Source organism: Athene cunicularia, assembly GCF_003259725.1.
Source record: "Athene cunicularia isolate RWA chromosome 1 unlocalized genomic scaffold, athCun1 chr1_part1, whole genome shotgun sequence".
Lineage (NCBI taxonomy): Eukaryota > Metazoa > Chordata > Aves > Strigiformes > Strigidae > Athene > Athene cunicularia.
In genome coordinates this window covers 26,064,743-26,091,403 of record NW_020799091.1, presented here as the reverse complement: position 1 = coordinate 26,091,403, position 26,661 = coordinate 26,064,743, and positions in this window count along the sequence as shown.

Genomic DNA, 26,661 nt, shown 5'->3' with positions numbered 1-26,661 from the left:
AGACTTGGGATGAGAGCGTATAGGGAAGAAAATAAAATTGCTTGTGCAGCAAAATGGATTCTTCAGATTCTGCCCGACTTCCTGGAAACGACTGCAGTAAAGAATATAGACAGGGAGAGCAGCCTTAGTGTGTGTGTTTCAGATAGACATATCTTAGCAACCATGATTTTTAGGGAAGAAACATCAGACTGAATTGAAGGAGTAGTGAGTTTTTTTTTTTTTTTTTTTTTTTTTTTTTTTTTTTTTTTTTTTTATGACAGAAGATTTAAATCGCTTATTTCAAAAAGCCAGACCATAGCGGGAAAGTTTGTGAAGGACTGAATCAATAAAAAAAGGAGTGTTGTTAAAATGCCATCTTCCAAAACATGCTGTTGAAGGTAGGATGGGCAGACCTATTAACAACTGAGGTAACACATCCAAAGTCATATATATTTCCAGGGACAGCAAATTTCCTTCCTTGCCTGTTAGTCTTGCTGTGTTTCTAGGACCTGGGAAGACACTCAGCCCCTCTGAATATATTCTATGGGGTATATTGCTTAAGTAATAGACACTAGAGTTGTCTATGCCAGTGAAAGTAAAGATTTGTGAGGTAACTAGATTTAAGAGTAAGAATAACAACACCCAGAATCATTGTTATGAAATTGTTTATAGTGCAACAAAGACTGCATACAAATGTAATCATTTTATATAAGGAACATGGTTTGGTTTTGTTTTCTTCATGATCCTTACATTAAAGTATTTTAGGGGAATAAAAAGAGCAAGGGATTGATCAATCATACTGTTAGTGGGGGGAAAGTAGCCCTAATGTTCAAATGATAGCTGGGATTTCAGCAGACCTCTCTATAAAAACTCGACATATTGAAAATTCCTGCTAGAGTCCCTGTAGTACTACAAATCATAATCAGAAAGCTCACATATATATTTGCGTCATACTAGCAGGCCAAACCAAGTTACTGAATTTCATTGGAGAGTACAGCACTATTCCCATGGACAAAACTTGAAAATAATTACTTCACCAACTCATTTTTCCCCCCATTTTAGTTATTATGCATTTTTTTTACAGTCCTGTATAGAATCAAGGACAGAGTCTTTAGTTAAGTGATTTAATGTCCAACTTTCCTGCTGCTGTTCAGCATGATAGTGGAATTTCAAATAGTAATTAATTACTTAGCATCTGAAGTATGTGCAAGTAGAGTGTGTTTTAGTAAGCTATTTTTAGTGCTCAGTTCAATATCTGCCCTATGTACAGATACCCAGGCTCAAAACTTTTCAGCTACATTTTATTTGTTTACAAGACATTAGATTTAGAAGAGGGGGCAGCTGAATAAGACATTTTGTACCATTTCATATCTGTCCCAGATTTGCTTTCTTGGACCTCATAAAGGTACTGCATCCAGTGTTTTGAAAATTCCCACCTCCCAAATTCCAGGATTGTCAGGGGATTTATTGAAACCGTTCTGATGTGCCATTGTTCACAAACCTGTGATGCCTTTCAGAATGGAATGTATTTTTTTACACTTCAGAGTGCCTCTTCCAATGCTGTGATTTCGCAAGGGGAGAATACTTCAGGGCGAATGATCTGGCAGATCTCAGGCAGGAGGTCAGTGTCTGGATAGCATTATATTTGAGATGCTTTTCTGTTGAAATAGTTTTGACCTATTTCAGATCTGATCACAGGTCTTGAGTACATAACAGTCCTTTGAAAAAACTTGCATCTCGAAAGGAGTATGTCCAAGACATGGTCAGTTTGTTTCTTCATTAGGCTGTTTTCTGAGAAGGATAAATTACTGAAGACAACTGCTCACTGAGAAGCATTTTAGTAATGATCAGTTTGAACCAAGTTTTGGAAGACAAATACAGTGTTTGTCAATCTGTTTAAAGAGCTTCCCAGGGAGAAGTTTAGAGTGGGGGTTTGTGGGAATTTAGTTTCTGTTTTCACAAGTAAACGCTGTAAAGCCTGGACACAAAGTGACCAAGAATGAGAAATTAATAGGTACATTATAGTTCAGTTTATTAGGTTGAAGACTTCACATCACATCGAAAATAATAATTTTATTTAATGAGCATATTACTGAAAATACATAAAGATTGTTTTATCCTACAGTTACTGCTTTGATCATTGGTATACACAAAATTGAAAGTGTTTTTCAAATGTTAATCTTTCTGCTTTTCTCCAGACAAATCTTACTGGCCATCTTAAGGTATATTCAGAATAAAATGTTGAGAAAGGATTTTCATAATTCTTAGTCAGCCTTTTAAGAATATATACTCTCTGTAGTTTGTTTCTTCAGCTACATCCTCAGGAGAGACTCAAGAGCATTGGGGCTGAACCTACCTAGAACAACTTGCACAGAAATGATAAAGCTGCTTTGGAAAAAATTATTTCCTTCTGCAGTAGGTCCCGCTGCTGTCCAGGGGAGGCTGTATGCATTTGGACCAGTGTGTTAGTTGTCCATAGAAGGCTTTCTGTGTCTTTGTAATTTGCTGGCATTTAAATACTGCCTGTTCACTCATCAGTTTCCTCAGAAATCCTCCCGATATGTAGGAGGAGTGGCTTTTTCCTGCATCTGTGCTAAGAAATACAAGCAAAATGAAGAGATGAAGATTTGTTCTTCTGCACTTTCAGACTTCTGGGGAGGCTGTAGATTATTATTTATCTTTCTAGCCAGGAAGGCCAGAAAAAAGGTCCCCAAACTCTTTCAGTCTTTGTGTGCAGCCAGCCGGGTGATACAGGCTCTCTGGGAAGGAAAGGGTGGTAGGTGTAGGAGGTGGGAGAAGAGCAACTGTTGAGTTGAGTAGGTTGGGCTGTTTCACCGCTAGAGCCACAGCTGTTTTCAATGGGAGAGAGCTCTAAATGCATTTGTAAACCATTTGGTTCAGAAAGAATAAAAGATACGAAGAAATTGAAAGAGAAAAACCACTCTCCCTTCTTTCACGTTTGAACATGCTTGATTTTCAATATAATCCATTAACCTGCACATAGCCTTTCATTAGAGCCCTTGGGAGGCTGAAATATTTTTGGAAATATACTGTTATGAAAAATACAAGTAAAAAAACCCACATAAGTGCCCCTCTCAGCAGCAATTGAAGGGTTCATAGGGAATCTGAATCTTTTCTCTGAGCATACCAAGAAGTGTGTGAAATTGCATGCACATCAGACATGTTTTATTCAATATTTCCTTTTTTTTTTTTTTTTAAGACATAAAAAATCACCCATAATCTATCATAATTTGTCTACTTAGTACTCCAGAACTCTACTTAGTAATACCAGAACTTGCTGGTCATTTGAGTCGACATAGCAGCACATTGTTTTCCAGTTTAAGCGTGAGTCACAGCTATGATGCTTTACATCATTTGCCTTAGTGTCTTTTAAAGGACCTTCAGGATGCCCCTTTTATTACATTAGCTACTATCTTTACTTGTGTCTGGGGTGACATCAAGGGTGCTTGTGATTAACTGTGTGACAAACAATGGCATCAATGATATTGTACCAAGCAATATTTTAAACAGTTTTTGAAAATCAAAGTTCTAAAGTCTCTGATCAAAATCTATTTGAAAAGTGGAGAATAATGTTTATTGCATTTTTGCTAGATATTTTATGTCAGCATTATCCCATAGACCCTTTAAAATTCAGAAATTATATTAAATATCTCTATTCCTATTTCTGTACATTAATCTAAGCAAAGAAGAAAGCATAATAATCCTGATGGAGGTTGGTTTTTTTTTTACAAAATGCTCTCTTTCAGATACCTGTTTGAAGGCTGTACAGGTCACTTGGTGCCACAAATCTGTGGAAAAATTAGAACTAGAAACATTTTCAATTTTATATGGAATAGGTGAGATTTTGCCTCTGCTGAAATCATTCTGATTTCTCTTGTGGAACCTGCATTTTCATACAGTCAATAATTTTTAAATTTAACACTGAGATATGGCATTGTTGACCATGAAAACTATGTATGTTCAATGTTTTACCAGCAGATTATGTTTGGGAACCAATCAGACATTACAGAGGAGTTATGCAATTAGAATAGTTACATTAGAACACTGGTACTGTAATTATGTTTTTAAAATGCTCTATTCAAAGATTTATTTTTGCTTGAAAGCCAGCTCTTATTAAGTAGATGAATACATTTTCCTCTATGGCCATTCGTTAAGAATGAAACCTTTTAACTGTTTCATCTCTGAAGTGTTTTTTCATAGAATCATAGAGTCATAAAATCATAGAATCACAGAATGGTTTGGGTTGGAAGGGACCTTAAAGATCATCTAGTTCCAACCCCTGCCATGGGCCGGGACACCTTCCACTAGCCCAGGTTGCTCAAAGCCCCGTCCAGCCTGGCCTTGAACACTGTCGAGCGGGGGCAGCCACAGCTTCTCTGGGCAACCTGTGCCAGGGCCTCACCACCCTCACAGTGAAGAACTTCTTCCTTACATCCTATCTAAATCTATCCTCTTTTAGCTTAAAACCATTACTCCTTGTCCTGTCACTACATGCCCTTGTAAAATGTCCCTCCCCACCTTACCTGTAGGCCTCCTTTAAGTACTGGAAGGCTGCTATCAGGTCTTCCCAGAGACTTCTCTTCTACAGGCTGAACAACCCCAACTCTTTCAGCCTGTCTTCATAGGAGTCCTCTGGACCTGACTGATCAGGTCCATGTTCTCCTTATGTCAGGGACCCAGAGATGGATGCAGTACTCCAGGTGGGTCTCATGAGAGCAGAGTAGAGGGGCAGAATCACCTCCCTCGAACTGCTGGTCATGCTTCTTTTGATGCAGCCTGAGATGCAGTTGGCTTTCTGGGCTGCAAGCACACACTTCCATGTTGAGTTTCTTGCCAACCATCATCCCCTAAGTGCTCCTCTGGCAGGGCTGCTCTCAATCTACTTTTTGCCTAGCCTGTATTTGTGCTTTATATTACCCTGACCCATGTGTAGGATCTTGCACTTGATGTTGTGAGGTTAGCATGAGGTTCATAAGTTTTTGGCCTCATTTAAAGAAATCCATGGTGAAAATATGCTGAGAGGGAACCTCAGAAAGAAGTATGCACTATTTTTTCCATTTGGTTATTTGTTGTAGCTAACTGATGCTATACACATGTATTATCAGCAGTTATATCTTGTTGCAGCAGTATTTTATTCTTCTTTCTAATAGCTATAACTTCCAACAGTTCTTTGTGAGTTCAGAATTTCTAGTATCAGCTGCTGGACAAGAAAATTTCATTGATTTTCCACAAGGTGGCATGTAAGAATCAGTCTGACTATTTTAATTAATATAATTCAGTTAATATACACTTTATATGTCAAATGCATGTGCATACTCAATGAAGAAAAAATATGTTCATAGGACAGAATCTACTGTGATTGGCTATTTAAATACAGTGTAGCAAGTGATCCTCTAACACTAAATTATACAGTTGACTAGTATTGTTTAATTTATAGAATAATTTATCAAAATAAAATCTAACCTAACCACCTCACATTTATTTGTAGCATGAAATGAGATCAAAACCTGATTCACACAATGAGATCCTAAAGTAATTCCAGTTACTTTAGGATAAATTATTTATTCATTATTATTTATTCACACATTTTATGATAGACAACGATAATAATCTTATGATAAGATCAAATATCATAGACAAGTATCAGTTTCTTTAATGTAGCTAAATAATTTTTAAAGAGGGCATTTAGTTATTAAAAACTCTCCATACAGTCATTCAATTTGTGAGTTACTGAGCAGTTTCTGTTCGAGAACTTCATACTCAAAACAAGAAATAGTTCTGACCTAAGTTGCCATCCAAGCACAAACTGGTCATGATTTTACAGAACTAATATTCTTCAGTTAATGTCTGGTTTCTTCCAGTGCTGCAGATCTCCTTATTCTCTAAATGTCCTGGTACTTCAGTAAATCAAAGAAATAAAATCTGTTAACTACCACCAAAAATTTGCTACTATTATATTTTTGTCATCTCATTTAGAAGCTGAGAATTACAATCTATGCAGTTTATGCAGTAAACATAGGTGAATTTTTCAGTTACTTTTAGCCCTGTTTGTGTATGGTTGAAAACAATTATTACATATTTCACATATGTGAACATGTCCAAGAATAAAGAACAGGATACATATTCTAAAGGCAAAAGAATCTCACCAATTTGACGTCAGTTTCAAAGCCCAGTTGTTCATCTTGTATTAGGAGATTCATTGGCAAGCAGTAAATGAAAAAAAAAAAAAAAAAAAAAAAAAAAAAAAAAAAAAAACAAAAGCAAAGCAAGCTTTTTCTACCTCTGCATTGCAGTTTGAAGTGCAGTCAAAGCCAGAGAAGACGGCCGAGAACTTCTTAAGCCATGTTTGCAGAACATGTACAGAGGGAAAATGATGTACCAGGATACTGTTCTCCTAAGTAGCCTGAAGTCTGGTACAGCCCATTATTTTTGCCCCTGATTTTATCTTTTTGCTAAGGCATAAGGCATCATTCAGCCTGCTGATGTGTTTGTCCACCTGGATCTGCAGAGGAAGAACTGCTGCCTTTAGAACTCGTCCATCACAGTCTCCCTCTGGACCCAGGACAGATAACCCATTTTAACCATGGCACTTGGAGAAAAAAATATGTTCACATTGTGGAGAATGATCTCATTCTTCCCACAAATATGTAAATTTTGTGGCCAGATACACAAAGTTTTTAAATACAATATGAACCAAGTTTAGAGACATTTCTCATTTTTAAATTTGAGGAACAAATCAAACCATACAGTGATCAGTACAGTGAATAATGAACTGTAGGCCCAGACAAATCATACCAAGAAAGCAAATGGCATTTTAACCAGAGTGCAAACACTGTATACAAGACATCTGATTTTGCAATCACTCTACAGCAGATCTCTGTCTCTTCTTACAAATGTGAAATACAATCTAGCAGTACATAACAATGTTCTCAAGTCCATATCAAAGACATATAATTGTTTTCTGTCTGCTAGGAAAAGTTCCCTGAAAAATATCTTGCCTTTTAAATTTTATTACTCAGGAAGATTATTTTCCCATGGGTGGTGGAAGAGCAACATCATCTTAAGTGAGCAGGGGACACCTATAATCATATCTATGCCAAACGTGGCTTAGCAAAATATGTACAAGGGATGAAATGGAAGAAAATAAGCAACATGCCTTTAACACCCAAATTCTAAATTCAGAGTCATTATCATAAGTAACAAAGATAATTAGCATTGAGTCTGAAACACTTAGTATTTTTAACTTAGGAGAATGTTAATACTAAAAAGTCGAACTTGATCCTTGACCCAAGATTGATTATTTCTGGAACTGATCATCATTAAAATTAATCTTTCACCAACTAAAATTCTCAGAAAGGCACAGAAGTGTCTCTGTACTTGAGGACCTAAAGGAAAAGACTTTCCAGGTTTACTGTTGACATTTTCCCTACGTTTGAATACTGCAAATAGTAACACTGGAAGTTCCCCATGCTGCCATTTTAGGAAATGGACTTTTCAGGCAATGTAGAAGAGAAGACAGAAGATGATAGAGGGGTAAACAAGCAATTAAGAACTGTAATGAGTTCAGGCATCATGCGTGGAGTCCTACATTCACATGCAATGACAGTGAAAAGTTTTGTGCATACTGCAGCTACTGATCTGCTGGCATTAGTGATTTGGAGACACTTGTTTCCAATCATATTGACAGTCGAAGGATAGTTAGCAGCACTGGTGGCAGAAGGATTTATAATTTTATGCCTGAGCTAACAGATGCTTGCCACTTTTCACTAAATTTGCTCCCGTAAACTGTGATACAGAATTTGAGCATCAGTTTGTTTCTTCTCCTGAAACAACTGCTGCTCCAACCTCTGCAATGTGTCCACTTGGTTTCTGGAGGTCAAGATTTATTCTGTCGGCTCACAGAAGACCTATTTTATTTTATTTTATTTTATTTTATTTTATTTTTTTATTTTATTTTATGCAACCATCTTATTCGCTAGCTGTCTCAAGATGTTTGCAACTTTAAACAGTGAACTAAGACCTGTTGGGGGTTGTGGTTTTAATCCCTTATTTCCTCCCTTTCTCTGTTCACTACAGACTGAAGCTGGGGCAGCAGAGCTATGAGATACTGCAAAGCATGAACTGGCTGTTTTTAAAGCTCTTTTTCCATAGCATGCTGGAAACTGCATGTGCCTTGGAATATTTTTACTACAATATCCATATACCTTATTTGAATCAAGGGAAGAGTTACTTTCCTCTTACTATTGCTAGAACAATTGCAAAAAATTGCAGCCCCCAAAGGGTTGTCTAGTGTGCAAAGCAGCTCACTATCTTTCTGAAAAATTGTAATTATCAGTAATTCAATACTTAAGACAACCATACAAATTTCCTAGACCTCTTGAGTTGCTGTTTATGATAGATTTTATAACTGTATCAACACTGCTTTTCAATCTGTATGAAGGATTTCCATCCACTTAATGATTATTCCAAAACCATTTCAACAAGAATTATACTAGTAAATATGAAAGTATAGAAGTCTACTTAATGTAATGCCCTCAAAATATTATAATACTCTCATGGTTCCATCAAAATATTTGAAAAAATATTATCCATTTATATGTTGAAAAAGAAATCTGGGGTTGCATTTTAATTGACTGTACTTAAATAGAACTACAGTGTGGTGAATAAAATTTAGGTGACAAAAATTTAAGTGACTAAAAATGTTTTTCAATTTTCTGTCTCCGTGGAGAAAGGAAAACTCTTAATTCTTAATAACAGTAGTCATTCAGTAGATGTATAATAAGAATGTAAACAAGATGACTATTTTGTACTTCATTATTGCTACTGACATGGCCCCAAAGCAGGTCAGATATTGTTAACATGCTCCCCTGAGTTTATTCATCAAACAAGCTAACTTGTTTCTTTTGCTTTGAAGAGACAAATATAGGCAGACTGAAATGTAATGGACATTTTAAGCCTCAAGCATAGTAAGTATAGATAATGTTTGTGATGTTGAAGAATTATGTTACTGCTAACCCACCAAAACATTAGTAGAAAAGTGAGATTTCAGAAAAATCAATTCTGTTTCTCTGCCTTTTCAGTAGCGTTAGTCCTATTAGTATCTTTATAACTGATTTTAGAGGCACTTAAGCCCATACCTAAGGAAATACCCCAAATTAGACTTTCCTTTCTTGATTTGAAAAAGTTAGAATGTTTATTCTTAATGACATAGCCTTCTGTTGACATACAGCATATTTTTAGACAAGCTGTAAATTTCTAACTTCATATTGCTAGTGGCTTTCCTTTGTGGTCCATCTAAAAATCTTCACCTTTCACATTTCATCAGGCTTCAGCAAGAAGCTGGAATAAGAATTGTGAGACTGATCCTTTTGCTACATCTGGCATTTGAATTTTATTTGCCTAGCACCAAGACAGTAGAACAGAGGTTACGTTGTGAGGTCCATCCATATCTTCTTTCATTCTCACTCTGTTACCCTGAAAACACTTACTTGGATTTAACTACATCTAAAACTAAAACAAGGATTTTAGTACATTTATACTGGGTTAAACAACATTCTCGGATTTATGAATTCATGGCCCTGATCATTCTGACTAGGAGATTATATTATAATGCTGTCTGCCTTGATATCAGGGATGTAAAGCTGGTTGTTCTCTTCTGCTATAATTTAATCTACACAATGTTAAAACTTTAAAGTGGGCTGATTTTAAGATACTTTGTCTTTGCTATTGATTAAATACTTTCTAGTAGTTCCCAGTCTTGCATTTACTGAGTACTCTTACCGAGTTTTTAATAAAGTTCAGTGTGTTCCCAATGGCAAAGGCTATAAAACTCATATATTGATACAAACCTTATTTACGTTGATGGGGTATGCGGATCACTAGAGGTACAGCTATCTTTTCTTCCAGCAACACTTGATGCAGCCCAGGATATGGTTGACTTTCTGGGCTGCAAACGCACATTGCCAGCTCATAGTCAGTTTTCCATCCGCTACTACCCCTAAGTCTTTCTTCACAGGTTTGCTCTCAATCTGTTCATCACCCAGTCTTTATTTATGCTTGGGATTGTCTCAACCCATGTGCAGGACCTTGCACTTGGCCTTGTTGAACTTCATGAGGTTTGCATGGGCCCGCCTCTCATTCCTGTCAAGGTCCCTCTGGATGGCACATCCCTTCCCTCTAGCACATTGACCACACCACACAGCTTGGTGTTGGCAAACTTGTTGACGGTACACTCAGTCCCAATGTCCATGTCACTGACAAATATGTTAAACAGTGCTGGTCCCAATATCGACCCCTGAGGAACACTGCTCATCACTGCTCTCCACATGGATATTGATATTGTTGACTGCAACTCTTTGAGTGTGACCGACCATCCATCCATCCATCCATCCATCCATCCATCCATCCATCCATCCTTATTCACCCAGTGCTCCATCCATCAAATCCATGTGTCTCCAATTTAGTGACAAGGATGTGTGCAACAGTGTCAGATGCTTTGCACAAGTTAGTTGCTCTTCTTTTATCCACAAACACTGTAACTCCATTGTAGAAGTCCATGAAATTTGTCAGGCATGATTTGCCCTTAGTGAAGCCATGATGGCTGTCACCAATCACCTCCTTATTTTCCATCTGCCCTAGCATAGTTTCCAGGAGAATCTGCTCCATGATCTTGCTGGGCACAGGGATGAGACTGACTGGCATGTAGTTTCCTGGGTCTTCTTTTTTTCCCCTTTTAAAAATGAGGGTTATGTTTCCCCTTTTTCAGTCAGTGGGAACTTCATAGGACCATCACAGTGTCTCAAATATGATCAGTAGTGGCTTAGCCACTTCATCTGCCATTTCCCAGCTTTCTTGGGCCCCTCTTCCCTCCAGGGTTTATCCTCTGCTACTCTACCAAGCAGATCCTCAAAGAGGCCAAAGTCTGCTCTTCAGAAGTCCTGCTGTGTGCCCTCCGCGCTGCCCTAAGTATCTTGAACTCCACTGTTTCATGGTTACTGCAGCCAAGGCTGCCCCAGAGATGCCTGTATCTCTTCACATATAAAAAATATCTCACTAAGTAGTTCAGCTGTGAAGGGAGTCCTACATTCCAGATGTCTCTAGGCAGGTGAGATAAATCCTTCTTCTTCAATCTATACAATATAGTGAGACAGATATCATCTTGACCATAGTTTCATTGAAATTCTATTTTTCTGAGTCTTTGGCTCATTCTTTTACTACATCTGTGGTTTGCCTTATGTACGCATGAGTTTTGACTGATGTACATTGCTTCTTCCAGGATACCCAGCTCTTGTGTCATAGGTCATATAGGAACTATAATCCCTCTATAGAGACTTCTGCTGTGTTCTCTTCCCTTGACAGTTAAAAGTTAACTCAGATAAAACCTTACCTCAAAGATGCAGTCATTTGAAAGAAGCAGTAATATCTGGTAATGATTTTTCTTTATGAATCCTCCATTTACTGGGCATGGGGAGGCTACTGACTGCACAGGCATCCTTGGACATTGCAAGCCTTAATTTTAAATTCAGACAAGCCATAAAAAGACACTTACTCTGTTAACGAGATGCTGTCTCTGACAGTGTAATCTTTTGAAACAGCTCTACAGTCCCCTCTCTGGGCAGCCTGAGGCAGATTCATTGCCTTGGTGGTAAGAAAGAAACATGAAAGGTGAGTCTTCACTGAAAATTTTCAAAAAGTATTAAAAAACCTCTGCATTGTTACAAGTGTTTTACTTTAGTGCATAATCATGGACAATCAGTTATAAGATCCATTTTATTGAAGTAATGAAACTTACTACCCGTTCTAAACAGAGATCGGACAAATTTGAAACTGGCAATATATTTGAATGTAACAGTACCCAAATCTCAATCTGGTACATGAGGGGGGCACATCTCTCACAAGCTGAATCTTTTGCATTGTAGGATCTCTTTTTTTTTTTTTTTTTTTTTTTTTTTTTTTTTTTTTTTTAAAGAAGCAGCCACCTGATAATATGTATTCACACTGAGTCTCTAAGTATTGCATCAAAGAATTTCTAGGCCAGCTACTCTTGATCATTTCTAAGATCACATATTGTTCCTCAGCATGCCTATTCTTCAGCTGAAAGCTTTGAAAATAAATCAGTCATAAAAGTGTAGGTATGGTTTATTTGCCAGTACAATTACTCTAGGTATGCAAGTAAGATATTTATTATTGAGCTTACCAATAACTTTAGTTATAGCAAATATTCATTAGCACTGAGCATACTGATGTAGTAGTATTTTTCTTTGGTTTAATGTATTAAAACTAAGCTATTAGTTTTCTGTGCAATCCATTTCGAATGACACTGATTGAGTTGTAAAAAGATAAAGAGCCTTGAAGAGCATGTTTTAGAAATTTCATCATGACAAGAAAGATGTGATCAGTACTGGGGTAATTAAATTTCTTAAAAGCTTTTCCGGTCCGGTATCAGTGAGGAATATTGTGGCTTTCTTCCACTATCTCATAACACTTACCCAGAAGGTGGTTTGTCTTTCTAATGCTTTCTGCATTATCTGGATTCCTGGATTGTCTGGACTCCCTTGAATACTTGAAAACACACATAGAATTATACTTGTTGAAGCATGGAGAGTATCATCCATTATACCTCTCATATACCCAGCATTTGTAATTTTCAAAAGGTTAAAATTCTAATCTGTGAACTTTGTAAAATCAATTTTTTATAAATAAACAATGTTCTACTATGCAAATATATGCATTTCCAGAGTCAGCTACTATTGTTGTCACCAGAGAAAGCTGAATTGCTTGCCATAGAAATTGGACCATTGAAACACTAATACCTATGCAAGCATCTGTATGAGTCATAAACCCTCAATCCTTAAGGTAAGGTTCTGTGGAAAACTTTATCCTCAGATGATACAGCTTTGGAAAAATGTCTGATTACCACCAGAAGTCATCAGTTCTGTATTCATGATAGAGAACCCCAAAGCAGGCTGAGATATACTGGTGTGTTGTGGAGAATATGTATACCTTTTTGTATAGCCAATGAAATGGCAATAACAAAATTTTGACTTTCAAAGGTGCTATTTACTCAGTCTTGTCTTTTTGCAAGGACACATGTTGCCTCTGTGACACATATACTCCCAGATCTCTCTATTAGGTGATTTATAGGGGTAACTTCTAGGATTAGTTCAAAATAATAACCTGTGATGTGTGGACCAAGCACCACCAGCATCAGGAGCAGAACCTTGGGTGTACAGCCTTGCTATAGCAGTAACACCACTAATTTTCAAAAACAAAGAGGGCCTCATGTGCTTTAGTAACAGTGTTGGTTTGTAGATCAATTATGAGTTTTTACAAGACCATTATAATGTTGCAGGAGATAAAGTCATCTGAAACAGTTGCCCCTACCCAGCAGGTGCTGACCTGTCATCGAGGCAGGGGAATACACTTAGGATATGATCACTCAGTTAAGCAACAACGAGGGATTTGTTGAGGTATGAACTGTGGTAATGGGACACCATTCACGATTTTTAGCAGCAGTCTTTCCAGTGTCAGACAGATGTAAGGAAGTCAAACTGTAAGAATATATTGAGAATTAAGACATTAATAGAAAACCTGTGGAGGCCTCTTGCAACAGAATCAAAAGGTCAGACTGATGGAGAAATGATGGAGATATGAGGCAACCAACCCTTCTTATCTATAATACCTCCAGATATTAGTACATTATACTTTAAATTATCAGTGATTTTTCAGAGCAGGAGCATGGTTTTGCATGTACTTTGCATTTTTGGAGCTGAATATTTTTTCTTTATTAGTTTTTATCCATATATTTAAGTAGGTCACTAGTCATTATCTATTTATTTTATGCCAGTTCAGAATAAATAACTGCTACATTTCACTGATGGAACTGTATGCTTCAAATACCCTAGAGTTAGATACATGAAAGTATTTAATTATTTGGGGAAGTAAATTATCCTTGTCTAATTGGAATGTCAAACTGTGCTGGATAAAATGGATCACATTTCTGATTGATCTAATTTCTTTAAATACACTGCTGTTTTTAAAGGTGTAAATCCTATCTTATTTTACTGCCTGTGTATGTACATACAGTCAGCCTTTGCTGGGAGGCAGGTCTAGTGTTTCATGACTCAATGTTGATCAGAAGCCTAGGCTGAAGCCTTAATGCACTTGCTATTGACACTGTTCAAAGCCTGAGCCCAGGTTCAAATACCCCCTCAATCAGTTTAAAATTTGTAATCCCTACTCTAAGCTGAGCTTGGCGGCTGGGTCTGCCTGGGTTTGACATGTAAAGCAAACTTCAGTGTGGTAACCAAAGGCTACTTCACATCATACACCCATGTTTTTGGACCCTTAAAGCTGTTCTGACTGTGAATTTTCTCAGTTCTGCTAACGTGTTCAAAGGTAATACCTGTTTCTCAGACTCCTCTGCACTCACCTACCATCTCACAAGCTGTCAAATGCTTACTTGAGTACTAAAATACAAATACAGATTTGACATAATTAATTTAAACTTAGAGGAATTGTTTTTCACTTACATTTTGCTTGGAATTTGCTTCTTGTGCATGAAGCCTGAAGAAAGGCCTTCCTTGTCTGAAAGCTAGTCTGTTGATCTGATGATATAACTCATTGTAATAAAAGACAATTTTTTTTCCTACAACACATACACTACTTAAGAGCAACTCCGTAGAGCTTTATTTGAAGTATTAGCCAGTAGCTGGATATTAGCAATCACATGGTTACCTGTGGCTGTGAAACAGGTGATGAAAATTAGTATTTAACTGACTACTCTCCAAGGCTAGCTGGAAGGTTTGTTAGTTGCTCTTACCCCATTCTTGCTGTTTTTGGTAGGGCTGTCTGCCTGGTGGCTGGTCCTCTGAACTCAAGAGAGCTCTCCACCGACATGGCAGGTAGCTGAAAGGCACAGATGGGCAACACTAATGAACAGCACTTTAAGAGTGCTCTTTTCTTTCTGTTGTTCAGAAATTGAGTCTCCCATTCGTATAGATGTAAACATATACACTAGCAATATCTAAAATTAAGTGAGGTGAATCACACCCAGTTAAAGTGTTGTTGTGTTACATCTTCACTTTCTCTCGTGACAATCTAAAACGGGACAAAGTGTCCCTAAAAGCAAAGACTAGTTCAGGTGATGTGTGCTATACCATTATGGCAATCAACAGAAGAGTCAAAGAAGTTCACCTACTTAAAACAAAAACACAAGAGGCATGTAGTAACCTTCATTTTTTATTCCTTTAAAAGTCTAGTAATGCAGTTATTCAATAATTCCTGAAGTCATGTCTGACCTGAACAGATTTATTTTTTGCCAGAAGTCTTGAACACTCTGCTGCCAGTTTTGTTGTTCATAATATTGCATCTATAGAGCAGCATTTTTTGTTCTTCAGCTTTTAAAAACAGGCAATTGCAAGGTGCATTACCTTAGAGTAAGTGGCAGATCTGTATTCTTCACATTTAAACACAATGAGCTCTTTTTATACTTGTGAAAAAAAATGTAATTTCATGGATGTTTCAACAGTGCCCATCAGTTTATTTCTGAAGGCTGAGGAAGCTTTTGATCTTGTCTGAAAATTAATGAACTATTGAACAGAAAAAAGCAAGCATGAAAAAAATCACCCTCCTTTTTACTCTACAAAAGAAGAATTTCCCATAAAAATAGGTATATACGGTGAACAGATACAGTACATTAATTTCTCTACCAGAAAGTTCAAAGCCAATGAACACAGTGTGAAACACAGAACTATACAAGTGGAGAGCAGATGAACTCAGAGGAAGTGAAGCTAGGACCAGCTTTGCTGCATCAAATATTATAATGCTAAGTTACACATTTGCTTAGCATAGTCATCTTCCACATAATCACTGTTTTTTTTTTCCATATGGTCTTAGTAACTCATCTGATCTTTTGGTAGCTACCAGGCACAGCCTCAGAATAACACAAAAGAAGGTCTCTATCTTATCTTGAAGGAGCAACATGTCAAAGATGTAACTTCTTGCTCTTATGCTGAATACACTATAGAGGATTACTTTTCTTCTGGAAGATTTTTGGTGAAGACTAGGGGATATATTTAGTGCATTCCATGTTTTCAAAACCAAAACTGCCCTTTTAGAAAACTTCAGAAGAACTTGTGTCAGCTCTTGCTTTCATGTTCTAATGAAATGTCAAAAGTTAGCTCATGCAGTTGGTTCAGCCAGAGGCAACTATTTTCTGCACCAAAGGCATACGAAGCAGGGCAGGACTAATATCAGACTTAAACCTTACCTCAGAGAAGCCATCTGGAGTCTGTTGACTAAGAATAGGCTAGACATTCCACCTTCTAAATGTCAAGGTCCTAGACAAGCACTTATATTCCTAGGAGCCTTGTGGATAGGTGGAATAGTCATGGTATGCGACAACACTTTGTCAGATATTGAGAAGGGACAGACTCTGGACAATAAGGCTGAATTACAGCAGCTGCTAGGTACTTGGGCTACAGGAGGAAACATATATTGTGTGTTTTGGTCATTGCCCACCCTCTACACGACTTAACTTTGAAAGAACAGGGAATGGGATTGGGCTCAGCAACATACAGAAGATCTCAGTGTCCTAAAGGGTGAACTCAAGGCCTATCAGAAGCTAGGCCTGCTGCACCCGTGAGATTCATTAAGAGTGGAGAAGGAATTTGCTGCCCATGCTTCATACTATGGCATATTCCAAAAGGGACCACAGGGACTGGTGAGACCTTTGTCATCCTCCTCCACCTCATTCAAGGAGACTAAACAATGATACTCAGATTGGGAAAAAAGGATGCTTTCCCTCACTAGAGTGATTAATGAGGCTGAGAAGCTGTGCACAGAACAGGTTATAGTTCTAAAGGTTATAGTACAGGGCCCTTTTCTTCTCTTAACTCAGTTCTTAAAGGATTGCCTTCTCCCAAGAGAGCAGCCCTAAAGGCCACAGTTCAGAAATGGTACTCATACTTAGAAGGGGTCAGCCAATTGCTCCCATTGAAAGAGGACTCATTTAAAGCCTCCAGATTACAACAGCCTATAAACCCAGATTTGACCTTTTTAGGTTGGCCCTACAAAACTTCTCCAATTGAAGAAGCACCTGAATTTGTGGAGAACTCAGATATGCAGGGAGTATATGGTTCACTGACACATCTGCCTGTCAAGTGGGATCAAAGTGGCAATATAAAGCAGTAGCATTAGAAATTGGTACCAGGAAAACAGTCAAAGAGGGTGAAGGTAGCACACTAGTAGTAGAATTGTGGTCTCTCCTATTGGCCACAGAAAATGGTGCTACCATCATTTACACTGACTCCTACGTGACCTACAAGGGCACTACAGAATGGATATGTCAATGGGAATCTAGTAAATGGGAAGTAGGTTACACATAGGTGTGGAGAACAGAGAACTGGAAACACCTTGCAATAGAGAGGTTCCCAACCTTTGAAGGTGGGATGGATAAAGGGGCCACTTACAGGATAGAACAGTCGCTACAAAATGGAACCAACAAGTAGACCACCTAGCTCAGATCAGGGTGGTTGCTAGTGAAGAGGAAGGTTGGGACTAACTAGCTGAATGGCTGCACATTAAGTGAGGCCACTCAGGAAATCTCTATCATGAATGACAATCTAGAGGTTGGCCAGGATCTGTGAAGACCTGTGCGGCAATCCTCACAGCTTGCCCACAATGTCGAATAAGGTTCAAGTCTGACCACCAGAATCAAGCCCCAGCCCAGCACATCAAGCAACACAAGGCTTTTTGGGGGACCTGGCAAATTGATTATGTCAGGCCCTTGAGGCCATCCCATGGGAAAATGTATATTTTGATAGGAGTAGAAGTGGTATAGGCGCTATCTATGGCCACAGCCATTAACACAACCACATGAGGTCAGATGGTCAAATTCTTGTGAGAATGGTTTAGTATTCTACCTGCTCCTGAATGTATTCAAAGTGATAACGGGTCACATTTTACTAACTCAGTGGCGCAAAACTGGGCACAAGGAGAAGGCATCACATGGGAGTTCCACATACCATATTATCCTCAGGCCAAGGGCATAGTCAAAGGAATGAACAGTTTAAGAGACATGATTATGTGTCATGCATCTGGGATGTATAGTCACCACAAGTGGTTTTTAATGTTGATAACCACTGGGGAAGTGGGATTCTGTCCTATGAAGTTATTGACTGGTGACACCTCCATTTCCCACTGACAACATATGTTGTCCTGTCAGGGAATGCAGCAGGTCTGCAGAATGCCTGACGATGCATGAACAGCGTGACCTTGAGCAGCTCGTGGTGTACTCTTGAGAGTCTGGAAAGTCCCGAGAACTATGTAAACAAGGTTAAGGAATGGCAAAGACAATGATAAGAGGAATCGTCTTGATGACTTAGCAGGGAAACTGTTATCCAATCATGAACTGTTAGTTACTAACTAATCCAATCATATATGAACACATACTTTGTAGAAGGTGATAAAAGGGCTTGTTAGAACAATAAAGTAGCCGTCCTTGCACAATTTGTCTTGTTGTGTCCGTCTTTACTGCAACATTGTCCAGCCGGTCATGATAAAACTACCCTCCACTGGCAGTGTACCCATGACCCTAGCAAAACCCATAGTCATATACCTGGAAGTCCCTAGACAGAAGTGGAAGAACTCAGTGTATGAGCATCTGATGGATAATCCCTGATTTATAACACAATGCCCAATTTCCAATCCAAAGCCCAGTACTGTTTGTTTGTTTGTTTGTTTGTTTGTTTAACAGGACAATGGAAAAGAAGGCTGCCTTGGCACTCTTACTGTCCATGTCGATAGTGGCCAACATGGACAACCAGGACACAGATGACAATGTGGTGGCAAATGAACTTAACCTCTGTAAATCTGACATTTCCTAGAAGAATGTGTTGACAATTCATGGGAGTATTAGAGTGTTGTCATAGGACTGATTTCCATTGTCTGTTTTCTCTTTGTTCCACTATCTCAAATTTTTATTGTCCATCAGAATGGAAGAGTGGATCTGACACCGTAAATTCTATCTTCATATGGGACGTAGGATGTAATTATTTTTTCTACCCACTGATAACGACATGGGGTGGGATTGAAACAGTACTATACCATGCGCTACCATTCTTTGGGGAACTACCAAATATATTGCTTGGTGTAACACTGTTGGCCACTCTTTACAATCTGTATTGGATTTGGATTAAAGGAGAAAGGTGCATGGGGAGTCTTAAACCTGTCAATAGACAAATGCTGTGTCCACATCCTGAACACGTCAATGACATTTCATGATCAGATCAACAAAATGAAGAAAGAAGCAAAAGATTCATAAGAAATTGTTGCTGCACTAGGAACTAGTTGGGTGGGGAATGTTTTGAAATGTTTGGGTTTTCTTTGCCAGGATGTCTAGTTAGCCTCCTCGAATCTTTAATAATGGCTATAGTTATGATTATTGTGATTTGTATTGTCATAAATTTTATTAAGCATGTGACAGCAAAATCTGTTGTTAACCATGGAATATGCTCCCTCAAAACCTGTTCATATATTAGATATCTCAATGTAATCTCAGAACAATTGAGTAATGATGATCTACAGTGAGCATTAAAACTCAAGATTTTTCTCCCTTTTAACTTTGGAGGCAATAGGTGACTGTACCACCACTCCAAGGAGACCAATCAAATCATGACTGCAGACACGGGATGTATTGTGTGGCAGGTGCACCTGCCCCAATAGAGGCTGAAGATTCTCAACCACTGAAAGAGTTAAAACTAGAAGCCACACATTGGGGCTCGAGCTGCCCTGCTGCATGGTGACTATAATCATGCACACACCTTGGTCAAGGGAGAAGAAAGGCAAGGGCCTTCGGTCAACAGCCAATGAAATGCCTCAGTTGAGAGAAGTTTCTAGACCTCTGACCAAATATGACCACAGATCAAATTCAACTAGGGCATAAATAGAATCCCATCAGAGGGCAAATTGAGCTAGTCCTTCTCAAAGCAGCAGGTCTGCAGTTAGGGACTCTCCCCTTAGATCGGGACAACACCCAAGGTAATTCCTCGAGGCTGAGAACCCACACCTTGTTGGGTGAGTGATAAACTCTTTTTGGGTCATCATCCCTAAACCTTAACTTGTCTGTATAGTGTTAGTTCTGGTTTACAGACATCTGAACATGTAGTTTACTCATGTTTTTTTGAGTGCTAAACAATTATGATTCAAATAGATCTCATTTTGAGTACCCACCTCGTCTATTTTGAGAGACTCCATGACAAATTGTTGAACACTAATTCAGATCTTGGATTTTAACTTAAATGCCAACACTGTAAGATTTCTCACTCTGGTGACATAGTTCCAGTAGTCTAAGAATATAAGGAAGATACAACTTTCAGGCTAGATAATAGTTAATAAAAACTTCAGACAAATTGTTTGTGTGTCCAAACCTTTTCTGGTTTTACCAGGCATTCTTGTTATTACTTCAATATTAAAAAAAAACCCCTATTTTTAATATTTTTATTTCTCTCTGCAACTTCTAGGAAATATACATCTTTGATACTTTGTTGGTGAATTCCGTGGGGCACCAAAAAGAACATTGACAGATTTTTTTTTTTTCCTCTTGCATAACCAGATGGTTTTTAAAACATCTCAGTGTAAATAAAACGATTGATAATTATATGGTAATTACTGAATTGATGACATGATAATCTTCCAAGTTCAAATGGAAGAAAAGCAGAAGAAAATAAGATCAAACAATGACTATGTTCAAGAAGTGCTCATAACCTTGAAAGAGGTAATTCAGCCTTAGTTTTGCAAGAGATTTACTCTTTGAGTTGTATACAGAACAGTTTTTAGAACTCATCCTTTCTCCTGTGCATCATCAGTTATCTATATTTATGTACAGCAAGAATATCAAACTCTACAAGAGAGTCTTAGGTCATAAAAAGGACAGGCTTAAGCATTTACCTCCTGTCAAAACCACTTATATTTATGACAAAATCTAAAATTTTGAAAAGAAGGATCCATATGTAGTTCAGCTCTGGGGTACAAAGTGCTTATTTGCCTTCATATCCTAGTCTTGTGTGTATTGGCTTTATTTAATTGCACCCTAAGGCTTACACAGAAGAAAAAAAAAATAAGGCCTTTTAAAATACATTAAACATGACACACATACCATCTGTAAGATACCAGGCATGTTAGGAACATGTGATTCTATTCTAAGAAAGGAAATAAATCTGCTTTGATAGTTTTCATCATTGTTCAATGTTGGATCTTTCAGGGGAACAACTCACTTGCTAATGACAACTGTACTAAGTAGGTCAACGAAGTAGACCTTCTGTCTACAGATACATCAGTTTCTGCCCTGAAGTACTTAGAAGATCTTAAAAGGCACAATGTAGAAGAAACAAGAAGAGGGAAAGGGAGAAGAAAATTACAACAGGCAACCCAGAGACAGCGTGATTAAGCCATGCCACTTGAAAGAGTTAATTTAATTGGCTGGTTAAATTGCCAAACAAAAAAATGTGGAAGATGAGGTGGGGTTAAACTTAATTCAGGGAAGGTGCTTGTTTGTTCAGACTTCCTTTCTGTGTTGAGGGCATCACCTCTGAGGATTTGTGATCTTCCCTTGTGATTTTCCCTGGTCTGCATGAGGGTGGAATCAGTCCAGCAGTAACATTGGATCCCCACTACCAATCATTTTTCATTTTGAGAAATGGCAGCAGCGTTCCGAAAAAGTGTTATTTCTTCAGTAATTAGAATATTGCAATAATGGGGAAAGAAGGGTTTAACAATAAACCATATCTTCCAGTGTTTTGACATGCCATTTTGGAAAAGAAATACTGAGCAAAATAGGTCAGCATAATGGGAGAAAGGCAATTGCCCTGTTCTGAAGATGTGTGACGTGGGCCTTGCATTGGAAAGTAGAGGGACAGATGAGACATCTGTATATGTAAGACTCATGACAATGTTCAAATAACAATACACATGGCATGACAACTCATGAAGGTGTGTAACGGTAGGCCTTTATATTATTGGTATATTGGTAGTTCCTTATATTCCTTGGTGAATTTAATTTCCCTCAGGAAAAATGGTTTTCATATTTTCTTGTGCTATACCTTTGAATATCTTTGCTGCATAGGATGCTGTGATTTTAAGACAACTCCCATACTGCACAGTCCTTCAAAAAGATGATGATGCACAGAACAAGGAGGTTCTACTTTGTTTCTGAGTAAAAAGTCTTCTCCCTCCCACACCAATAAATGCACCAGTTAACCTTTCTTTATAAAACCACAAACCAGCTTTGGAAAGAATTATCTTAGCAAGGAAAATGATTGTTATTTTAAAGTTTCATAAGGTAATTTTTAATATTAAATTTTAAAAAAATGTTTTATTGAGATTTTATACAAAATATTTATGTTAATAATTTAGTTATTTCTAAGATCTGTCTAATGACTAGAAGTTGCCATGTTAAACTTATATGAATCTGCCATTATGAAATTGTCATATATATATATATATATATATATATGTATTCAATCTAAGTATTTTTTAAAGACTTCATTCACTCAAATTAAGTTACAAGATGTGCTTTATTATTGACATACTGATGCATATCATTATTTTCTAGAGCATATTTTGGTTTGTCTGACTATAAGGCAAAAATCTTTCTTGGTAAAAAGTGTATAGCACTAAGAAAATGCAAACAAATCCTGTATATTACTACATCTTTCTATTCAATATGTTTCCAGTTATACTGACCCATTTGATTGTTAATCATTGATTTAATCACTATATCTCAAAGCAGCATTAGAAATCAAGAACTAATCATGGCCTGCAATGAATAAGCAAATTAATAACACATCCCTGCTAACCCACGTCGTTAGTTGGAGCAATGTGCCACCTCTGCAGAATTAGGCCTCAAGGTCACTTTGAGTTCAAGTGGAGACTGCCTGGAAGACCAAGGACCCACATACAGTGAGGAACTGTTATCCAAAAAGAGGGTCAGGAACAGTATTCAGTCTTCAAGAAAAGTATTTGTTTTCATAAGTAATTCTTCATGAAACTATTTTTACTGGACCTGTCACTTTTAGAGATTACCTGATAGTCTCTAGTTAGAAATGTATGTCTTGTGGGAGATTCCCTGTTACTTATATGTTGTGAGGACCATTAAATCATCAGTTCTGCAGCATACCACACATTGTTTCTGATGCACAAGCCTTGTGTTTCAGACAGAAGTATATCTTACAAATATGCAACAATCATAATGGCACAGGCTATTATTTTAGAGCATTGTTTTTTACAACTCTTCAGCTTTTCTGAGATCTTTTCTCATCAAAGGACAGGTTAGATGAAGTCTCCACTGATGTGACTTAAATCATAATTAAACATTAAGGCATATCCATCATATTCCCAAGTTCACTGGAGGTGGAAAGTGCACCCCAGCAGTTACCAGTCCAGCTGTGTAGATGATGCACTTTGATGTATGACAATTTTTGTACTGTTGATTTTCAAAGGAGACAAATGAATTACACCAAATTTGCTGCAAAACACAAAATACCATTAGCTATCACAATCAGACATTACTACAACCCTTACTTCAATAAAAATCTAAGCTGGCAGCAATTTGGTCTTCACACATACTGCCAATGATTCTGAAAGCATCCTGCCTGGACTGTTTCAGCCATGGCTGGGAACAGAATTGGTCATTCAGAAATGATACTGTACAGCCTACAGTTACAACACAAATAAACTTCTAAGTTCTAAAGAACCGGTCAAAACCTTTGCAATTCATGAACCCCAAGGATTTTGTTTTCTTTTTTAAAATATGCATATCATTTTCCAGTAGTGTGTTGCTTAAAGGATGGACTTCATGTTCATAAAATACATTTTGAGAGGCAGTTATCTCCTTTTCCAGTAACACTGTGGGGAACCATTCCTCTCTCCCTGGAATTTCCCTGTGCAAAATTTCTAAATAAATAGAGATAAATAGAGAAAAATAGACATAAATTGTGACAATATCTGGGTGGTCTGGTCTCAAGCTGAACAAAAGTTGCTGAGCATAAAGAAAAAAAAAATAGGAAAGCCTAAGTTAAATATCAAAGCTTAGGGAACTATTTGTTAAAGATGTTAATCTTTTAATTCAAAATAAAAGAGACTGTATTAATGATTTTTTAAAGCTGTATTTCCTCAGGCATTTTTCCCTGAAGGAATTAATGCAGAAAGGGAGAAAATGGAGAAAGGGTTAATGGAACGTATATGATGAACTTCTGCAACCTTCCACATTCTGAAAGAGGTACCTGTGCTTAGATGTTAAATGATTTGGATTTCAGTACTATTTAATTTTCCCTGGGTGAACATCAATGCCAGTTCACAGGTTAAACAAAAAGCCTCAGAGCTGTCTTGTCCAGTGGCAGCCACCTGGAATCCAGATAAAGTTTAGAAGTTGAACAAAAGCCCAGGTCTACAACAACAGATCTTTGGCATCAGGGAAGCAAACTTTCTCTTCTAAAATATGATGATGATGATGATGATGATGATGATGATGACGATGATGATGATGATGATGATGACGACGACAACAACGACACAACAAAAACACTGGTAGGGTGACATGAAAAAAAGCAGAAAACCCTCTGTATTTCAGTGGAGTCTTGCTGACAGAAACTTGGATCTGTGAGTGAAGGAGCTATCTACTGTTGCTTTATTCTCACCAAAATGTCAGGAAAATAAAGCTTCATTCAATATTTATGAGCAAGCAGAGCTACGTCAAAGACATACTCAACTTATCACCAGATATTCCTACAAAGACAAGAAAACTGCAAGACTCAACACTGACTATCTGCTAGGCAACAAGGGTATAATAACATAAAGAAAAATAAGGAAGAGTTTATAATCAACCCACCTAATTTCTCATTTAAATGATTAGTGTAGGAGTAGCTTCACACTTGGCTCCAGTGTTAGTCAAAAGTGTGAGATACCTCCAGAACGAGACTCATTTAAGCAATTAGATGTGGCTCTATAGAGAATCTAGAGCAAATATGGGGGAATCTAGAGAAAAATCAAGTGATCCTGGAATTCAGAAATAAATGAGAAGAATCTAGACCACAATGTTTAAAGAAAAACACATAAACCTCATTCACTTACCACAGGAAATAATAGAAGGCATTCCTATTTCATGAACTGATAAGCTTTACTGGCAGGAATTATTATTTCAAAATGCACAGAACTTAGTATTTCATGGGTATCTTTTTCTAAATATTTTTCAAACACAATCATGTACTTCTTGTTCTGCTCTGATAATTCCAGATTTTTCTGAGAGAACAGCTGGTCTTGGCCACTTGCCCCAGTACATTATGAGTTCAATTTTAAGTTTTGAACACCTTGCATTTTAAAAAAATGTATTTTCTAACAGTTCTAATAACTTTGTTAGGGAAAGTAAGAGCAAGTGGAAGTCACAATTAGTATTCTTGCTTAGTAGTAATTCTTAGACTTCATATGAGTCCATTCATCCATAAAATAGAAGAAAATAGCATAAAATTACTTTATAATTTGACATCAATGAGCAATCTCCATGTATATTGAAATTTTGAGAGTTCTTCTGGCTAATGTACTTAGCAAATGTTGGGAAGAAATCCCTTTCAAATGTAAGCTTTCAATCATGTAGTTGCACATTATTCCCATAATATCTTTTCCCCCTTTTATGTTTTCTTGTACAAGAATATTCAAGTGGTATTTCTAGTTCTATTGCTGTCTCAGTGGCATCATTAATAACAGATTTCAGGGATTTTTCTTTCTCTGTTTCTGAAATGTATAGTCCTCTGCATAAGAAACCAATGGGAGGCAGACAGTCCTGTTAGGTACTACTCAGTGACAAAAATAATTTTCAAAAAGCTCATCCAAAACCACAGTGTCTGGTTTGGGGATTGCATTTAATCTAATACTGTGGCATTGCTGGAAGTTCTGTGACTGGATATCAAAGTATCTTGACCATTTAATGTCCTATGGATCCTGGCTTCCTCTCTCAGAATACCTTGATTGCAAAGGGGATACTTTATGCCGGAGAGAGCTGAAGCAGCTGGGCTTATTCAGGAAGAAGACCTCCCGAAGAAACTATTCAGAAGGACTTTTAGGGAGAGTGAAAGTTCACATCCAAGAAGACAGCTTCAAATCTTCCTTGTTTAAGGAATTTTTTAACTAGAGCACTGGGTGTCAGTCCTGGCTGAAATCTGTCAAAACCTGTTCCCCCCACAACATTTGTCAATATAAGGTTACCAATGGGCAGGTTGCTCTGTGGCTAAATCTGCATTCTTCTATGAAATTTTCACTTTTATCTGTTATTATTGTAGTTTCTTTGCTCCTAAAATGCCTCTCAGTCCACTTTTTTCTAATGCTACCTTCCATCATATAGCAGTTTTTCTCCTCCCAGTGAATTTCAGGAAGCACCTTTGATGTTGTAGAAAGCTGTTCCTTTAAGATTTGCCAAGATTTGAACTCGTCTTGAAATAGCATCAGACCAAAGTTTCAAAACCAAAAAATGAAGCTTAGCAATTGCTTAGCAAATTGTACTTGTCATCTCCTTAAGGTGAAAGATGCTACAGAAAGCAATTCTTTTTTTCTCCCTAAAGCTTTCTTTTTCCAGGTCAGCTATAAATATTTTTCTGGCATCAATATTAAAAG